Source organism: Schistocerca nitens, chromosome 9 (genome assembly GCF_023898315.1).
Source record: "Schistocerca nitens isolate TAMUIC-IGC-003100 chromosome 9, iqSchNite1.1, whole genome shotgun sequence".
Classification (NCBI taxonomy): domain Eukaryota; kingdom Metazoa; phylum Arthropoda; class Insecta; order Orthoptera; family Acrididae; genus Schistocerca; species Schistocerca nitens.
In genome coordinates this window covers 182544486-182562947 of record NC_064622.1, presented here as the reverse complement: position 1 = coordinate 182562947, position 18462 = coordinate 182544486, and positions in this window count along the sequence as shown.

Genomic DNA, 18462 nt, shown 5'->3' with positions numbered 1-18462 from the left:
TGCGCGAGACCAAACAGGGGCTCCGCTTTTGTCTTGCTGATGGCAAAGTCGGGGCGGTAACCGTCGACCAAAGGGGCTTAGGTGTGCGTACGATACGCGTTTCCGAATTGCATTCGAATTGCAGAGGAAGTTGTCGCGGCACTCCACCATATTTCGGAGAAGGGGACGCAGTTTCGGACGTAGCATGTTCTAAACGGCGTCCGACAGGTCATCATAGATCTCCGAAGCCACGTCCCGTCCTACTTACAGATCGGTGGATGCCGTGCAATAATTATGTATGACTACCGGCCTCGGACCCGTTCAGGGTGCGGCAAATGAGGCCACCTTATAACTGAATGCCTACGACGGCGTGTTACGCAACTTCCAGCCGTCGACGGAACACCCGCGTCGCAACCTACGGTACTACGGGTGACCGCAACGCCGCACGGACGCCACAAATGAGCCCGACCCAACAGAAAGCGCCTCGGACGGCCCACCGCTTCGGCCGGCCATCGACCCCGCTCCGACGGTGCCAACGCTGCCGGCTGCTCACCCAAGCCTCGGCAACAATATGGAGATGGACTCGCTCGTCTCCAAAAGGTGGCCTTCTTGCCAGAGCTACGCGACTCCCCCCCCCCCCCCCCCCCCGAATCCTCCACTGACGAAGAAGGCGATGTGAGCCCTGCGATATCCGCCGCTTTCCCTGCTCCCGTCCCCGCAAAAGCACCATGAGGATGCTGAACTATTTAATGGACATAGCACAGCCGAAACTACACCACGAACTACTACTAGGTCCGCTGCTTTTTATGATTTACATAAACGATCTGGTTGATGGTGTTGACAGCGGGATTAGACTGTTTGCCGATGATGCTGTATTCTACAGGAAGGTAGTATCACACGAAAGTTGTGAAAAAAATCTATGAGGATTTGCAGAAAATAAATGCGTGGTGTAATGAGTGGCAGTTGTCTCTCAATATTAGTACGTGTATAACAAAGCGAAAATCCCCATTAATGTACGAGTGCAAAATAAATGCCCAGTCTTTGGAAGAGGTAACATCCGTCAAGTATCTGGGTGTGACTATTCGAAATGATCTGAAATGAAACGGTCAGATTACACAAGCAACGGGTAAGGCGAACTGTAGATTGCGGTTTGTTGGTAGAATACTGAAGCGATGCCGTCCTTCAATAAAGCAAATTGCTTGCAGTACTTTAGTTTGTCCAGTCTTAAAGAGTATTGTTCGTCTATATGGGACCCTTACCAGTTGGTTCTCATTCAAGAGATTGAGAAGGTCCAAACAAGAGCGGCAAGATTCGTGACTGGTACATTTAGCCATCGCGAGGGCGTTACAAATCTCATAGACGGTTTGAAGTGGGACACACTTGCAGATAGACGACGCGCTAAACGGAAGGGACTGCTCACTAAATTCCAAAATCCGATCTTCGCCGAGGATCTAGAGCATGTATTATCACCACCAACTTTCACATAGCGGAACTATCACTATTCAAAGATAAGGGAAATTAGAGCTCATATTGAGGCGTTCAGGCAGTCGCTTTTCCCTCGCGCGATCCGCGAGTGGAACAGAGGGGTGTGTGGGGGGGGGGGGGGGGGAGAGGGGAGAGGGGGAGGGAATGACTTTGGCTCGAATAGTGCCCTCCGCCACACACCGCTTGGTGGCTAGCGGAGTAGATGTAGACGCACTCCATCTGATCAAAATGGGAGATGCACCGGTGCCCGCCTCCACGGCGTAGTGCGACGAGGAGGTCGAGAAGCAGGACCTGTTGCGGGACCCTGTGTCGTCGGTGCCGCTCCACTAATCATACCGTCCCCAGAACCCCCTGCGGACGAGGTGGATGATGTTCCACGGCGACACTCACTCCCTTCCGAGGGACCAGCCTCCAGCGGTCTGCCGCCAGGCCTATCCGACAGCAACCATCAGCACCAAAAAACATCCCTTCTACGGTGAAAGTCCGTCTTATGCAGGAGATGTTCTGGGTTTCTGATGTTGATTTCGCCATCCTGCAGGACGTTCACTTGACCATTGTCACGGATATCAATGGCTATACCGCCCACGCCTCCGCAATTGATCCCATGGGCCTTAGATTGGGCATCTAAATTCACGAAGGGATTCCTATCACTGATGTCACCTTCCTTTAATCAGCTCGGGGCATGGCACTCACTTCAGTGGGGACACACGTCATTAATGCCTACACCCCTTTGGGCGCCAACCAACGACGTGAACAGGTCCAGTTTTATTTTCAGGGAATTGCCTCCCACCGCCCCCCCCCACCCCCCACCAAAGTTTTAGGGCGACGTGAACACTGCCTGCCAAGAGGTAATTTTAAGAACGTTCTGCACCCAAAAGATCAGGTTCCACACTATATCACATTCCAAGAATTAAGTATAGCGGTGCAGGACCACCGGCACCATTATATCTGGGAAGTACAACATGGAGACGATTCTGGACATACCTATCTTACCAATCATTCTCCAAGCAGCCTAGCCAGGATACGAGGGGCGTTTGAAAAGTCAGTGCAAAAATAAAAACTACTTACGTGTTTGGGTTAAACCTTCTTTATTTTTCAACATAGTCTCTTTTTAGACCTATACACTTCGTTCAACTCTGTTATAATTTGTTGATCCCTTCCGAATAATAGGAATAGTCCAAGTCTGCAAAATAGCCATTAGTTGCTGCAATCACCTCCTCATTTGAATAAAAACTTTATCCCGCCACCCATTTCTTCAAATTGGGGGACAAATAGTAGTCCAACGGAGCCAAGTCTGGAGAATATGGGTGATGTGAAACGAATTGGAATCCTATTTCCATTAACTTTTCGACCACAACTGCTGAGGTGTGTGCTGGTGCATTGTCGTGATGGAAAAGGACTTTTTTTGCGGTCCAATCGTCGGCGTTTTCTTGCAACTCGGTTTTCAAACGGTCCAATAACGGTGAATAATGTGCACCTGTAATAGTTTTACCCCTTTCCAGATAATCGATGAGGATTATCCCTTGTGAATCCCAAAAGACAGTCGCCATAACCTTTCCGGCCGAAGGAATGGTCTTTGCCTTTCTTGGTGCAGATTCTTCCATGGTAACCCATTGTTTGGATTGTTGTTTAGTTTCAGGAGTATAGTAATGTATCCATGTTTCATCCACAGTGACAAAACGACGCTTAAAGTCCTGCAGATTCTTCCTGAACAGCTGCAAACCATCCTTGCAACACTTCACATGATTCCGTTTTTGGTCAAGCGTGAGCAATCGCGGAACCCATTTTGCGGATAGCTTTCTCATGTCCAAATGTTTATGCAAAATATTATGCCCAGAACACTAGCAATCTCACGTACCTTAACTCTTCTGTCACCCATCATCATATCATGGATTTTATCAATGAGTTCTGGAGTTGTAACCTCCACAGGGCGTCCAGAACGTTCAGCATCACTTGTACCCATATGGCCACTCCGAAAATTTTCAAACCACTTACGAACTGTTCTAATCGAAGGTGCAGAGTCACCATAATGTTTATCAAGCTACTCTTTAGTCTCCTGAGGCGTTATTCCTTTCATAAAGTAATGTTTAATCACTACATGAAATTCTTCTTCGTCCATTTTTTAACAATCACTCGACTTCCTTGATTCACACGAATGCCAAACACAAATAAATAGACCAATATGGCTGAAACTTGGTGTGCGTTCTTTCCAAAGATGCTACTAACTAAACATAGCCTCGATACACGCCAGCGGTGTCATCACTTGGACTTTTAACCGACTTTTCACACGCCCCTCGTATGTGTCTCATGGAATCTTAGATCTGTGACACGGGATTTAGAAAGCTGGCTGCTGACCTTTGCCGACTTTTGCACTTACATCTGCATGGACATGATTCCGCCCCAATTTGTATGCAGCAGCCGTGCACCATCGAAACTAAATACTTTTCATCTGCGTGACTGGACTTGGCCCCAATTTGTATACCGCAGCCGTGCGCCATGGAAACTAAATACTTTTCATCTGCGTGATTGGATTTGGCCACAGCAAGTCACCGAGACATGGGCAGGTTGCAAACGATGCCTTCTCAGCTATTGTTCGATACTGATGTGGTGTATGGACTGCACCAAACCAGCGATTCGGAGGACACTGATGAGATATGGGAAGGACTTGGCTGAATGGCATCACAACACTGTCAACGTCTACTATGCGATTCTCTGAGGTTTGGATGCTTGGCCTCCAACGCCAGACAACCAGCTGGAGCGGCAAAGAACTAAGGCGAAAATAATTGCGCTGGCACCCCACAAATTGCAGGGAGTGGTGAAATGGACGTGGCACCACGATCATGCGGGTTTGGAAAGAGCATCCATTCGTCAGTAATGGCCAACGAACGACGGCGTCGTCGGGAGCTCAGCGACACTCTAGTCACGCCTCGTAGCCCACAGGTGACCAATCAGAATGATATCGATCACGTATTCGTCGAACACTACCGTCGAATTTACAGGGAAGAAGATGCCGAAACTGAACCAGATGACTCCATTTTCCATTGTGTCATGCACACCCTCCCCCACAAGGAGGCAGATACTTTGACAATGGCGGTCGCACGAGACGAAGTTGACGTCGCAATCGATAAGGGTACAGTCAACAGATCGCCCGGCAATGATGGCTTACCGATTGAGTTCTACCGAGTCTTCCGGGAACTTATGGCAACGCGTTGGACGACTTGTTTAACTGATGACATCTGACCAAGCAATCCCACCTACTTTTGCTGCGTGCTTCATTCCAGTCCACAAACCAGCCCGTGGTTCGACGGTCGTGAGCTGTAGACCGCTCACCTTACTAAACACTGATTACAAGATTTATGCCCACTTACTAGAGATGCGTCTCCTGAAAGTACTCCCTCATGTCCTCTTCCCACAGAAAACTGCGCCTGGGTTACAGGTTAACATAGAGATATACAGGATGGTTTCATTGATCGTGACCGGGCCAAATATCTCACGAAATAAGCGTCAAACGAAAAAACTACAAAGAACGAAACTTGTCTAGCTTGAAGGAGAAAACCAGATGGCGCTATGGTTGGCTCGCTAGATGGCCGTGCCACAGGTCAAACGGATATCAACTGCTTTTTTTAAAAAAATAGGAACCCCCGTTTTTTATTACATATTCGTGTAGCACGTAAAGAAATATCACTGTTTTAGTCGGACCACTTTTTTCGCTTTGTGATAGATGGCGCTCTAATAGTCACAAACATATGGCTCACAATTTTAGACGAACAGTTGGTAACAGGTAGGTTTTTTAAATTAAAATAAAGAACAGAGGTACGTTTGAACATTTTATTTCGGTTGTTCCCATGTGATACATGTACCTTTGCGAACTTATCATTTTTGAGAGCGCATGGTGAGGCTGGTCCCGCGGAGGTTCGAGTCCTCCCTCGGGCATGGGTGAGTGCGTTTGTCCTTAGGATATTTTAGGTTAAGTAGTGTGTAAGCTTAGGGACTGATGACCTTAGCAGTTACGTCCCATAATATTTCACACACACATAGAGAGCGCATGCTGTTACAGCTTGATTACCTGTAAATACCACATTAATGCAATAAATGCTCAAAATGATGTCCGTCAACTTCGATGTATTTGGCAATACGTGTAACAACATTCCTCTCAACAGCGAGTAGTCCGCCTTTCGTAATGTTCGCACATGCATTGACAATGCGCTGACTCATGTTGTTAGGCGTTGTCGGTGGATCACAATAGCAAATATCCTTCAACTTTCCCCACAGAAGGAAATCCGGGGACGTTTGATTCGGTAAAAGTGCGGGCCATGGTGCCATGGTGCTTCGACGACCAATCCACCCGTGATGAAATATGCTATTCAATACCGCTTCAGCCGCACGCGAGCTATGTGCCGCCATTCTGTCATGCAGTGAAACATCTTGTAGTAACATCGGTAGAACATTACGTAGGAAATCAGTATACATTGCACCATTTAGACTGTTATCGATAAAATGGGGGCCAATTATCCTTCCTCCCATAACGCCGCACTATACATTAACCCGCCAACGTCGCTGATGTTCCACTTGTCGCAGCCACCGTGGATTTTCCGTTGCTCAATAGTGCATATTATGCCGGTTTTCGTTACCGCTGTTGGTGAATGACGCTTCGTCGCTAAATAGAACGCGTGCAAAAAATCTGTCATCATCCCGTAATTTCTCTTGTTCCCAGTGGCAGAACTGTACACGACGTTCAAAGTCGTCGCCATGGAATTCCTAGTGCATAGAAATATGGTATGGGTGCAATCGATGTTGATGTAGCATTCTCAACACCGGCGTTTTTGAGATTCTCGATTCTCGCGCAATTTGTCTGTTACTGATGTACGGATTAACCGCGACAGCAGCTAAAACACCTACTTGGGCATCATCATTTGTTGCAGGTCGTGGTTGAAGTTTCACATGTGGCTGAACACTTCCTGTTTCCTTAAATAACGCAACTATCCGGCGAACGGTCCGTACACTTGGATGATGTCGTCCAGGATACCGAGCAGCATACATAGCACACGCCCGTTGGGCATTTTGATCACAATAGCCATACATCAACACGATATCGACCTTTTCCGCAATTGGTAAACGGTCCAATTTTAACATGGGTAATGTATCACGAAGCAAATACCGTCCGCACTGGCGGAATGTTACGTGATACTACGTACTTATCAGTTTGTGACTATTACAGCGCCATCCATCACAAAGCGAAAAAAGTAGTCCAACTAAAACATTCATATTTCTTTACGAATATGTAATAAAAAATGGGAGTTCCTATTTTAAAAAATCCAGTTGATATCCGTTCGACCCATGGCAGCGCCATTTAGCGGGCCAACCATAGCGCCGTCTTGTTTCCCCCTTCGAGCTAGACGAGTTTCGTTCTTTCTAGTTTTTTCGTTTGATGCTTATTTCGTGAGATATTTGGCCCGGTCACTATCAATGGACCATCCTGTAGACTGCCACGGGGGAATGCCCCGACTTAATTACGACGGCAGCGAGTTGCACACTCCGTGCAGTGATAGTCCCTATAGATTTCGATAGCGCCTTCGATAAAGTGCACGTCTATTTCCTGTTTTCGGTGGCAACTCGAATGGGCATCCCCTCTCCCTTCGTCGACTCCTCCTGCGACTTTACAGCAGTGTCAGTTCACGATCCAAGTCAATGGACGTTTATCTGGCCCGTTACCCATTCGCCGTTCAATTCGGCAAGGGTGTCCCCTTTCTACCCTCCTGTATGCTACTGCCTAGAGGATCTCATTGGAGGCCTGACGACCGAGGTCTCTGGCCCCACCCTTCACCAACACACCTTTCGCTGTCTGGCATATGCTGATGACGACCTCCTCCTCCTCATCCGTTTTGGCTCCAAAATTCGAGCATTCTCGAATTTATTATAAGTTGTGGACTGCCGCTGGCAGTGCCATGAATGTCGCAAAATATTCTGTGATGTACATTGGACGAGGTCTCCAGCAAGGTGAACTGGCACCCCTGTCGCTCTTGTGGACGTTCCGGTACCTGGGCATAACCTTTACCACCACCGTTACATGCAAAGCAATGAAGAAATTGCTGTCGCCTTTTACACATCGTCCGTAACGACGTCTGTCAGAACCTCCTGCGCCCCGAGAACACACTTTAATGCATTGAGTTTCTTAATCGTTATGTGGCGTCTAAACTGGTGCAAATCGTGCCGGTTCTCCCTCTGCCGACGGCAATTGAGCGTAACCTTCAGGCGGCCCTTGTCTGTTATCTTGCGGCTGTTTCTATGTTTAAAAACCGTTATGAGACACTTAACCTGCTCAGACGGCACAGTGGCCTCGGACTCGTTAACGTCTGTATGCAAGCTGCAGCCTTGTGTGTGAGTACCATGAGAAGACAGTGCAAAGAACGGGGCACATTTCTAAGACGAAGCTTGATTGAGGTCCTCCTGCGTGTGTCCACTTAAGCACTGACGACTGCCAGTCAGATCGTGCCTCATTTGTCTCACATTTCGGCCCTTTTCGTCGATTACACTTTCACACATGCCAGCCTCCCTGACATGCGTCCGCCCAGGACCAAATGTTTTTACAACCTACTATTTCGCCGTGTTCCCCATAATGTCATTGAGACCAAATATCCTCCATCCAGTGACCCATAGTGTGGAATACCATCCACCATCCACCAGTCCTTCCTCTCTAATGATGTCCGGGCAATGTGGTATCACATAGTCAACAGGAAATGTACCACAAAACAGCGACTGAACAACACTGGTTTGTCGGATTTCTCTCTTTGTCTCCTTTGCCTGCAAGTCGACACTGATGACTACCATCTGACCTGCGCCTCTTCGCACGACGTCTGGCAGTTCGTGCAGAAAATCAATGCCTGCTACCTCCGAGTGGGACCAGACACGATTGAATCGCAACCGGAGGACGAACATCTCCCCGCCGCCAGATGTCGTGCCATTAGGTGGGGCAAGGATCGATTCTATCCCAGACCTCCGCGGATGAGAGAGATCGCCGTAAATGAGCGGATTTGATTTACTATTCTTTTGACCAGTCTTTGTTCTTATATATATGTGGATGACGTCTGTTCGACATAATTTCGTAATAATAGTAAAAATTGCCGGCCGCGGTGGTCGTGCGGTTCTAGCGCTGCAGTCCGGAACCGTGGGACTGCTACGGTCGCAGGTTCGAATCCTGCCTCGGGCATGGATGTGTGTGATGTCCTTAGGTCAGTTAGGTTTAAGTAGTTCTAAGTTCTAGGGGACTGATGACCTCAGATGTTAAGTCCCATAGTGCTCAGAGCCAATAGTAAAAATTGCAATAAAAAATGAAAATAATTAAACAACAATAAAACCTTCCACTTCTGTTGATTCCTGCGTCTCCCTCTTTCCTGTACTCGACAAGCTCGGTGGTGGTGAGTGAGACACTGTGGCCAGGCCTCGGGTTTCGACCGCCGCCCACTCTGCCGACTGAACCCCACTGGTCAATTCCTTAAGGGAAAAATAATAATAATGAGAAAAAGCGGTCGGTAAGAGCAACGGTCATGACAGTCAAGGTTATGGGTTCGAATCCCACTCTTGTACATGATTTTAATCTGCCAGCGAAGTTTCGAACCAGCTAACGCTACACCACTGGTGATCGTCGAGGGGACACTAAATAGTGCACGGTACATCCAAACCGTCATCGAACCCATCGTTCTACCATTCCTAGACCGGCAAGGGAACTTGCTGTTCCAACAGGACAATGCACGTCTGCATGTATCCCGTGCCACCCAACGTGCTCTAGAAGGTGTAAGTCAACTACCCTGGCCAGCAAGATCTCCGGATCTGTCCCCCATTGAGCATGTTTGTGACTGGATGAAGCGTCGTCTCACGCGGTCTGCACGTCCAGCACGAACGCTGGTCCAACTGAGGCGCCAGGTGGAAATGGCATGGCAAGCCGTTCCACAGGACTACATCCAGCATCTCTACGATCGTTTCCATGGGAGAATAGCAGCCTGCATTGCTGCGAAAGGTGGATATACACTGTACTAGTGCCGACATTGTGCATGCTCTGTTGCCTGTGTCTATGTGCCTGTGGTTCTGTCAGTGTGATCATGTGATGTATCTGACCCCAGGAATGTGTCAATAAAGTTTCCCCTTCCTGGGACAATGAATTCACGGTGTTCTTATTTCAATTTCCAGGAGTGTATATTCGTGTCTGAACTGGATGTCACATTATTAAGGTCAAAAAATACATTATTTGGTTTGTAACAAAATCTTTCCTTTGCTAACCAAATATCTATTAGTAGTTAGTGGCTTTAGTAGTTGGAATCTTTTATTTAGCTGGCAGTATTGACCCTCGCTGTATTGCAGTAGTTCGTGTAATGAAGATTTTTGTGAGGTAAGTGCTTAATGAAATGTATAGGTTATCACTAAGATTTATTTTTAGTCAGGGCCATTCTTTTGAATTAATTATTTGAAGTCAGGTTGTAATTTTTTTGAGTAGTCAGATTGCGTTGCGCTAGAATATTGTGGGTCAGTGTTGACATGATAAGAAAAAGTAAAGAGAAATAGGCTCAGTACGTTCAGTTTTACTCAGCTGTTTCAGAATCAAATAACGTAGAAGTTTCATTTTCTCAGTCATTCTGCAATTTGAGTACAGACACACTCATTCAAATAAAGAAGTTTAAAACTTACCTCGTTCGAAAGCAATCAGATAGATCTCTGTTTGAGCATTGCATCCCGAATAGATCCTGAATTTTTAAATAGTAAGTCTTATTCAATTTTATTACCACTGTTTAAGGTGGAAATTAGAGTAAGAGCCAGGGCAGCCGCGCGGTCTAGGGCTCCTTGTAGTGGTCCGTGCGGCTCCCCCCTTCGGAGGTTCGAGTCTTCCCTCGGGCGTGGGTGTGTGAGTTGTCCATAGCGTTAGTTTAAGTTAGATTAAGTGATGCTTAGGCTTAGGGACAGATGAGCTCAGCAGTTTGGTCCTATAAGACCATACCACGAATTTCCAATTTTAGATAAGATTTTACATGGTCAGTCTGCTAATCGAGCAATGGTATGTCATCAGTGTGGTGTCACCGCCAGACACCACACTTGCTAGGTGGTAGCCTTTAAATCGGCCGCGGTCCATTAGTATACGTCGGACCCGCGTGTCGCCACTATCGGTGAGCAGACCGAGCGCCGCCACACGGCAGGTCTAGAGAGACTTCCTAGCACTCGCCCCAGTTGTACAACCGACTTTGCTAGAGATGGTTCACTGACAAAATACGCTCTCATTTGCCGAGACGATAGTTAGCATAGCCTTCAGCTACATCATTTGCTACGACCTAGCAAGGTGCCATTACCAGTTACTATTAATACTGTGAATCATGTACCGTCAAGAGCGACGTTCACCATTAATGGATTAAAGTTAAGTATTCCACCAACTACGTCCGTTTTTTCTAAATTTTAATTTCCTTGTCCTGTTCCAGACCTCACGCCAGCCTGCATGAGCTAAAACGCGTGCCTTTCGGCTTCCTCTAGTAACACGGTGTTGGCTCTCCTGCCAACCACAACAATCAGCATGTACTGCCTGATTCATTCATCAATCAGTAAGCGATAGTGATTTCAGTTTTATTACAGGAAATCACATATTGTCATAAATATTTTCCGATGTTTGGATGTAAATCCAATACGTCATGCTATCGCTGATGTACTGTGTACTTCCAATGAAAAACCTTCCATACATTCTCTGCATAGTATGGAGTAGGTTCATTGAAATATACCATTTCCATATTTGCTCGATGCTGCCCCACGAAAGATACATTACATGAACCTAAATAACATATAGGCTCTTGGTAGACAATGGCGAGCAAACGCTTGCAGTGAGGCTTAGTGACAGGTCTTCTTGGTTGTTATTCTTCGACGTCAGTTATTTTTGGAGAAAAGTTACAGCTGTAAGTTATTGTAACTACCATGTTTCAACAAGAATCTCCTGCTGTGTCGTACCATTCACCGTTTGGTATATCGGTATGCTAACAATGATAATTTTGGAAATAAAGTCTGCCGCATGTTCTAATGGGCTAAGTTAACTCCTATTTTGCAGCACTTGGTGTCTCAAACCATGTCGTAAATTCTGAGAGGTGTGTATCGGGACCTCTCAAAAATTTTTAATTTTTTTTTCGGTGGTGTGGGAAACCTTATTTTAAGAGGAATGCGGGAAACGTACTTGTCCAACTAATGCTCTACAAGGTTGTCGTACGGAAAATCTGAATCTCAGATTTTGCTACTATCGGCATGCATGCGACAGGTTGTGCATTTATCTTCCAAAACGCTGCGAAAAAAAACAGGATTCTTCCGCGGCTCATACCTCGGGTTCTGCTGATGACAGAAAGGTAGCGTCAACTGTTGTGGATAATCCTTGGGTTAGGGACTCTTTGTATACCAAACAGAATGATTGCCTTAGTGTCACTATCCTACGGTACAGAGTCATAGTATGAATATTACACACTTCCTCATACTTACGCAAATGGAGCAAATCGGTTGCTTATTTTTGCTTTTCATGTTTTCTGCGGTGGGCCTTAAGTGGCTTGTTTAGGCATCACTGGTTCATGGCTGATTCCTTAAAGAAATCCCAAAAACTCTTTTTTAGCATTTGTTTTCATACCAAAACCGTGCCGCTGATTCCAAGAAGGCTGTGCACAGGAAATGGCTGAAATTTTTAAGATATATTCCTAAGATCACGATCTCGAACATATTTGAAAATTTTCTTGAAACGTTTATCTGTCCGAGATGCAGAGCTTCAAAGGTAGCCTACTTCTGTACGTAAAATACGCACGTACAATCCGGCAGGAAGCGCAATCTAAACAATGAATAATCGCAGAAAACTGCTCAGATTTTACCGGAGTGCCCTCTGAGCATTTATCCACAAATGTACTCTCCCGTTTTCAAAAAATCTTTATTAGTTCATAGGTGGTTCCTTACAAAACCCAAAAAAGCGATTTTTCACCATTTTTCGAACAAAAACCGAGCCGCGGATTCCAAGAAGATTATGCACAGAAAATAGGGCTAATTTTTGCTAGATATTCCATAGATCCAGACCTCAAACAATCTTGAAAATTTTTTTATTTCTTTATCTTTTTCCGAAATATAGAGATTCAAAGTTGGATTAGTTGCACATGTAAAATCCGGTTTGAGGCGAAATCTTACTTTATAGAGTGACATAGTGCAGCTAAACTTCTAACTGTTGTTATTTATAGATCCACAGACTCCGATTTCACAACATTTTTGCTAAAGCTAGAGGAGGTTCTTGGTTCACCAACATTTTTGTTCATTCCTCATTACTAGAAGGGCATTTGTTAGCAAAAAGGTGAATGGTCTTTCAGATCATCATGCACAAATTTTAACTCTAAAAGATTTTTGTGCTGCAACACATGTTAAATATAGTTATCAATTGTTTATCAAAGTTAATCCAGTTGCTGTTGAGACCTTTGTAAACCTTATCAAGGAACAAGAGTGGCAAGATGTTTATAGTTCTGATACAGTAGACGATAAATATAATGCTTTCCTTAAGACTTTTCTCGTGCTCTTTGAAAGTTGCTTTCCGTTAGAACGTTCAAAACAGGGTACCAGCACAGACAGGCAGCCTGGGTGGCTGACTAGAGGGATAAGAATATCTTGTAGAACAAAGTGGCAATTATATCAAAACGTTAGAAACAGTCAAAATCTAAATGCAGCAGCCCATTACAAACAGTATTGTAAGGTGCTTAATATGTTATTAGGAAGGCAAAAAGTATGTGGTATGCAGATAGAATAGCTAAGTCTCAGGATAAAATTAAAACTGTATGGTCATTCATAAAGGAAGTGGCTGGTCTGCAGAGACAGGTCGAGAATATAGAATCAGTGCGTAATGGGAATGTCCGTGTTACTGATAAGTGGCATATATGTACAGTATTTAATAATCACTTTCTGAATATAGCAGGTGAACTAAATAGAAACCTAGTCCCAACAGGGAATCATATAGCGCTCTTAGAAAAAAGTGTTCCGAGACTGTTACCTGAAATTCTCCCCCATGATACTGACTAGAGGGAGATTGAGTTAATAATTAAATCACTAAAGACCAAGAACTTTCATGGATATGACGGGGTATCTAGCAGAATACTGAAGTATTGTTCTATGTATGTTAGCGCAGTACTTAGCCATATCTGTAACTTTTCCTTTAGGAGTGGTCGGTTTCCTGGCCGATTAAAGTACTCGGTAGTGAAGCCACATTATAAAAAGGGAGACAGGGACAATGTTGACAATTTTAGATGTATTTCTATACCATCGGTGTTTGCTAAAGTTATCGAGAAAGTTGTATATACAAGGTTACTGGAGCATTTAAATGCACATAATTTACTGTCAAATGTACAGTTTGGTTTTAGAAATGGTTTAACAACTGAAAATGCTATATTCTCTTTTCTCTGTGAGGTTTTGGATGGATTAAATAAAAGGTTGCTACCGCTAGGTGTTTTCTTTCATTTAACGAAGGCTTTTGACTGTGTTGACCACAGAATATTACTGCAGAAGTTGGACCATTACGGAGTAAGGGGAGTAGCTTACAATTGGTTCGCCTCTTACTTTAAGAACAGAAAGCAGAAGGTAATTCTCCACAATATTGAGAGTGGTAGTGATGTTCAGTCCCAATGGGGCACTGTTAAGTGGGGCGTTCCCCAAGGGCCGGTGCTGGGGCCAATGCTGTTTCTTATTTATGTAAATGATATGCCTTCTAGTATTACAGGTGATTCAAAAATATTTCTGTTTGCTGATGACACCAGCTTGGTAGTGAAATATTGAAACAGTATCAAATAATGTAGTTCATGAAATAAGTACGTGGCTTGTGGAAAATAATTTGATGCTAAATCACAGTAAGACTCAGTTTTTACAGTTTCTAACTCACAGTTCAACAAGAACCGATATTTTGATCAGACAGAATGGGCATATTATAAGCGAGACGGAACAGTTCAAGTTCCTAGGCGTTCGGATAGATAGTAAGCTGTTGTGGAAAGCCTATGTTCAGGATCTTGTTCAGAAACTAAATGCTGCTGTATTTACCATTAGAACAGTATCTGAAATAAGTGACAGTTCAACACGAAAACTAGTCTACTTCGCATATTTTCAATACGCTTATGTCGTATGGTATTATTTTTTGGAGTAATTCTTCTGATTCAAAAAGGGTATTTTTGGCTCAAAAACGGGCTGTTCGAGCTATATGTGGTGTAAGCTCGAGAAACCCTTGTCGACCCCTATTCAATAGTCTGGGAATTCTGACATTGCCCTTACAGTATATATTTTCTTTAATGTCGTTTGTTGTTAGTAGTATTACCTTATTCCCAAGAGTTAGCAGCTTTCACTCAGTTAATACTAGGCAGAAATCAAATCTGCATGTGGAATCCACTTCCTTGACTCTTGTGCAGAAAGGAGTGCAGTATTCTGCTGCATCCATTTTCAATAAGCTACCACAAGAACTCAAAAATCTTAGCAGTAGCCCAAACACTTTTAAGTCTAAACTGAAGAGTTTCCTCATGGCTCACTCCTTCTATTCTGTCGAGGAGTTCCTGGAAGAGCTGAAAAATTAAGCAAATTCCAGTGTTACATTGTTGATTTTCTTTATTTAAACTTACGGCTTGTTGCCTCAATATGTTTCTTATATTTCATTTTATCTGTTTCTACTATCGTGTTATAATATCATGTATTGACTCGTTCCGTGACCATGGAGACTTCTCCTTAATTTGGTTCCACGGAACAATAAACAAATAAATAAATAAATAAAGAGCAGTATGCCGTAAAGTGTTTCCGTTATCAACAGAAGGGCTCTGGGAACCCTGTGTTTTAGTAATAAAGCAAATTGAAAATTTTTGTACACGTAAAATCCCGTCTGAGTTGTAAAATTAGTTTTCCTTTATTTTAATTTCACGTAAGTAAACTATCAAAATTTTTGTTACTCACAAATTCCTTTTCATATCAGTGACACGCCCTGCTGTGAAATGGAAAAGAAGGGAACAAGACACGGCAAGAAAGACGAATATGGTCCTGTTTAAAAGACTCTGAAAAGTGGGTAGGTACTGCCTCATTCTACCTACTTCAGCACCTTCAAATATTTTCCTAAAACCTTTGGCATTCGAATATATTCCTTCGCACAGGGAAGGAGACAGTGGAAGTGGGAAACAGTTGGAAAAGTAATAAATACTGGAAGATAGTGGTTATAGAACAGAAAAAGCGAAAGAGACAATGACAGAGCGAGAGAAAGAGAGGGACAAGGTGACAGTGGAACACAGTTGACAGTGACAGAACGGTGCTAGGAAAAGAATGAAGTAGACTGTGCGAGAGGAATAAAGAGTGGGAGAAAGAGAAGTGCGTGAGAGCCAGTGATGATGAAAGACAGAGAGTCTATGACAGTGACGGTAAGGAAGAACGAGATAGTGACAGTAGTGGAAGGAAATGGATGAGAGGGTAAGAGAGAGGAAGAGGTAGACAACGACAGTGAGAGGAGACATTAGTAGTAGGAAGGAATGAAGTAAACTTTGACAGTGAGACAGAAAACAGTGACAGAGACACGAAAAGATAACGGCAGTGAGTTGGGCTGAATGAGAGAGTGAGAATGGACGAGCGGAAGTGGATGGATATGAGCAACTTACAGCGATGGACTAGTTTGCGTGAGCAAGTTACAGTTAGGGGAGCTTGTCGGAGTGAGCGGTGAGTTTCTTATTAAAAAGAACGCGATTATCCTCGCTTACCAAACTTTTTTTGAAAATTTTTAGAGTGAGGCAGCTGGCACTCCACTTTTCAGTCAGTCTTTTAAACAGGAGTGCAGTTGCCTTTTTGTGCCCCGATAAGAGCATTTATGGTTAACTTGATACTCGAGTATGGCGCAGGGGTCATCATACAAGAAATGTCAATGAGGCTACGTGATAGTAAACGTCTATAGCTACAGAAACACTTCGCAAGCTACTCTACAGTGCATAGCTGAAGGTACATCGAACTAATATTATCATTCCCGTATTGTCTGTATTCCTGTCAATAGTCCCTACTTTCTATCGTCTTTCAATCATGAACCTTACGCAAGGTGCACGTTGTTGGCAGTCTGATGGTCACACCACCGTTTTGGAATTTTAAATTTATCCAATAATGTTTCGCTGGAATTACGCCGCCTAACTTCCAAAGATTCCCTTGTACGTGTAACTTCTGAAATTTTCCCGGCATATTTCTTCTTCTAATAATGTTCGGGTGTGCAGCCGAATCTCGTCGAAATTCTGCCACGATATTTCGGCCCAGAGACGTCCGGCCATCTTGAGGTGAGTAGACAGTTACAGAAGAGCCCAGGTGCATTAACGGTATTTCTGCTGAATCTCGCGCAGGCGAAATGTGCTGCCGTCTTTCGGCTGAAGCGTCAGGTGATGGCATGAGCGGCACAGCCGAGCTGTGTGTGCTGCCGTCTGTGATGACATCCAGAGATGATCTAACTATCGAGTATCGAATGACCCCGTCGATTCCGCTGTGAATGGATAATTTTAATTACAGGATTGAAATTTCTATCCAGTTGAAAGCCGTTGTCGCGATTTATAAGATTATCGGCAAGACATATTTCCATTGATTCTTTGATTACTGAATCCCAGAAACTGGAAACGGGAACTAAAATTTTTGTTGTATTATATTCCACTGAGTGTCCCACGGAAATACAGTGATCTGCTACTGCTGATTTTAACGGTTGCCGAAGACGGGTGTATCTTTCATGTCACGTACAACGTTCTTTGACAGTTAGCGTCGTCTGGCTATATATGCAGCACGACACTCAAAGGCAATTTTGTAAACGCCCGCTTTTTTCAGTTGTTAAGTCGTCTTTAACGGATTCAACCAGGAAAGAACGCAGTTCATTTATAGTCCTAAGTGCATTGCTTCTTGTTATAGCTGTGCACGTCCTTCCTTGGTGTGAAGTGTAGTCAACCGCTTTAAAAACCTCCAAGTGTTCTAATTCTGCGTGAAGGTTTCCGTCGTCCGATATTACGTCACCCGATTTATTACGGTATTAGGAACACTGGCGATTTGTGCGGGGTGACGGCAGCTGGGACGCCTGGAGATATAGATCTGTGTGCGTGAGTTTTCTGCACACAGAAAGTCCCAGGATGACCCATCATTCTTATGGCGCACTAGCACGTCTATAAAGAGCCCATCTCTCTCAGTCTCCGTCGTAAACTTGACGTTCTCATGTGCAACAAAAGTATCATCTACATAACGCCAGAAAACCGTGGGCTTTAAAACAGCGGACTCAAGTGCTTTCTCCTCCAAGTCCTTCATGAAAAGATTAGGCTTCACAGGGCACAAAGGGCTCCCCTGGCGGCGCCGTCTCTTTGTTTTAGGAGTTTGTTATTAAATTAGAAGTAGACTGAGGAGAAGCTATGTTCAACAAGGCTGTTAAGGTTCAAATGAGTGTGAATTCTATGGGACCAAACTGCTGAGGTCATTGGTCCCTAGACTTACACACAAACTAACTTGTGCTAAGAACAACAAACCCACCCATGTCCCAGGGAGAACTCGAACCTTCGGTGAGAGGGGCCGCGCAATCCGTGACATGGCGCCTCAAACCGCGCGGCGGCCGTCAGGTCAGCGCTGTGTAAGTTACCAACAAGATGTAACGAGTCCATTTAAGGCACTTCGGTGAAAAGTGAGACCACATCAAAGCTAACAAGTAAATTCGGTTCAAAATGGTTCAAATGGCTCTGAGCACTATGGGACTTAATTTCTGAGGTCATCAGTCCTCTAGAACTTAGAACTACTTAAACCTAACTAACCTAAGGACATCACACACATCCATGCCCGAGGCAGGATTCGAACCTGCGACCGTAGCGGTCTCGCGGTTCCAGACTGAAGCGCCTATAACCGCTCGGCCACACTGGCCGGCAAGTAAATTCGGGATGCTAAGGTTAACTGTCTTCAGGCCTCTGAGAAGCCACTAGCACAGTTGTACTTCCTGCAGATAAGCGTAATGCCACGGTT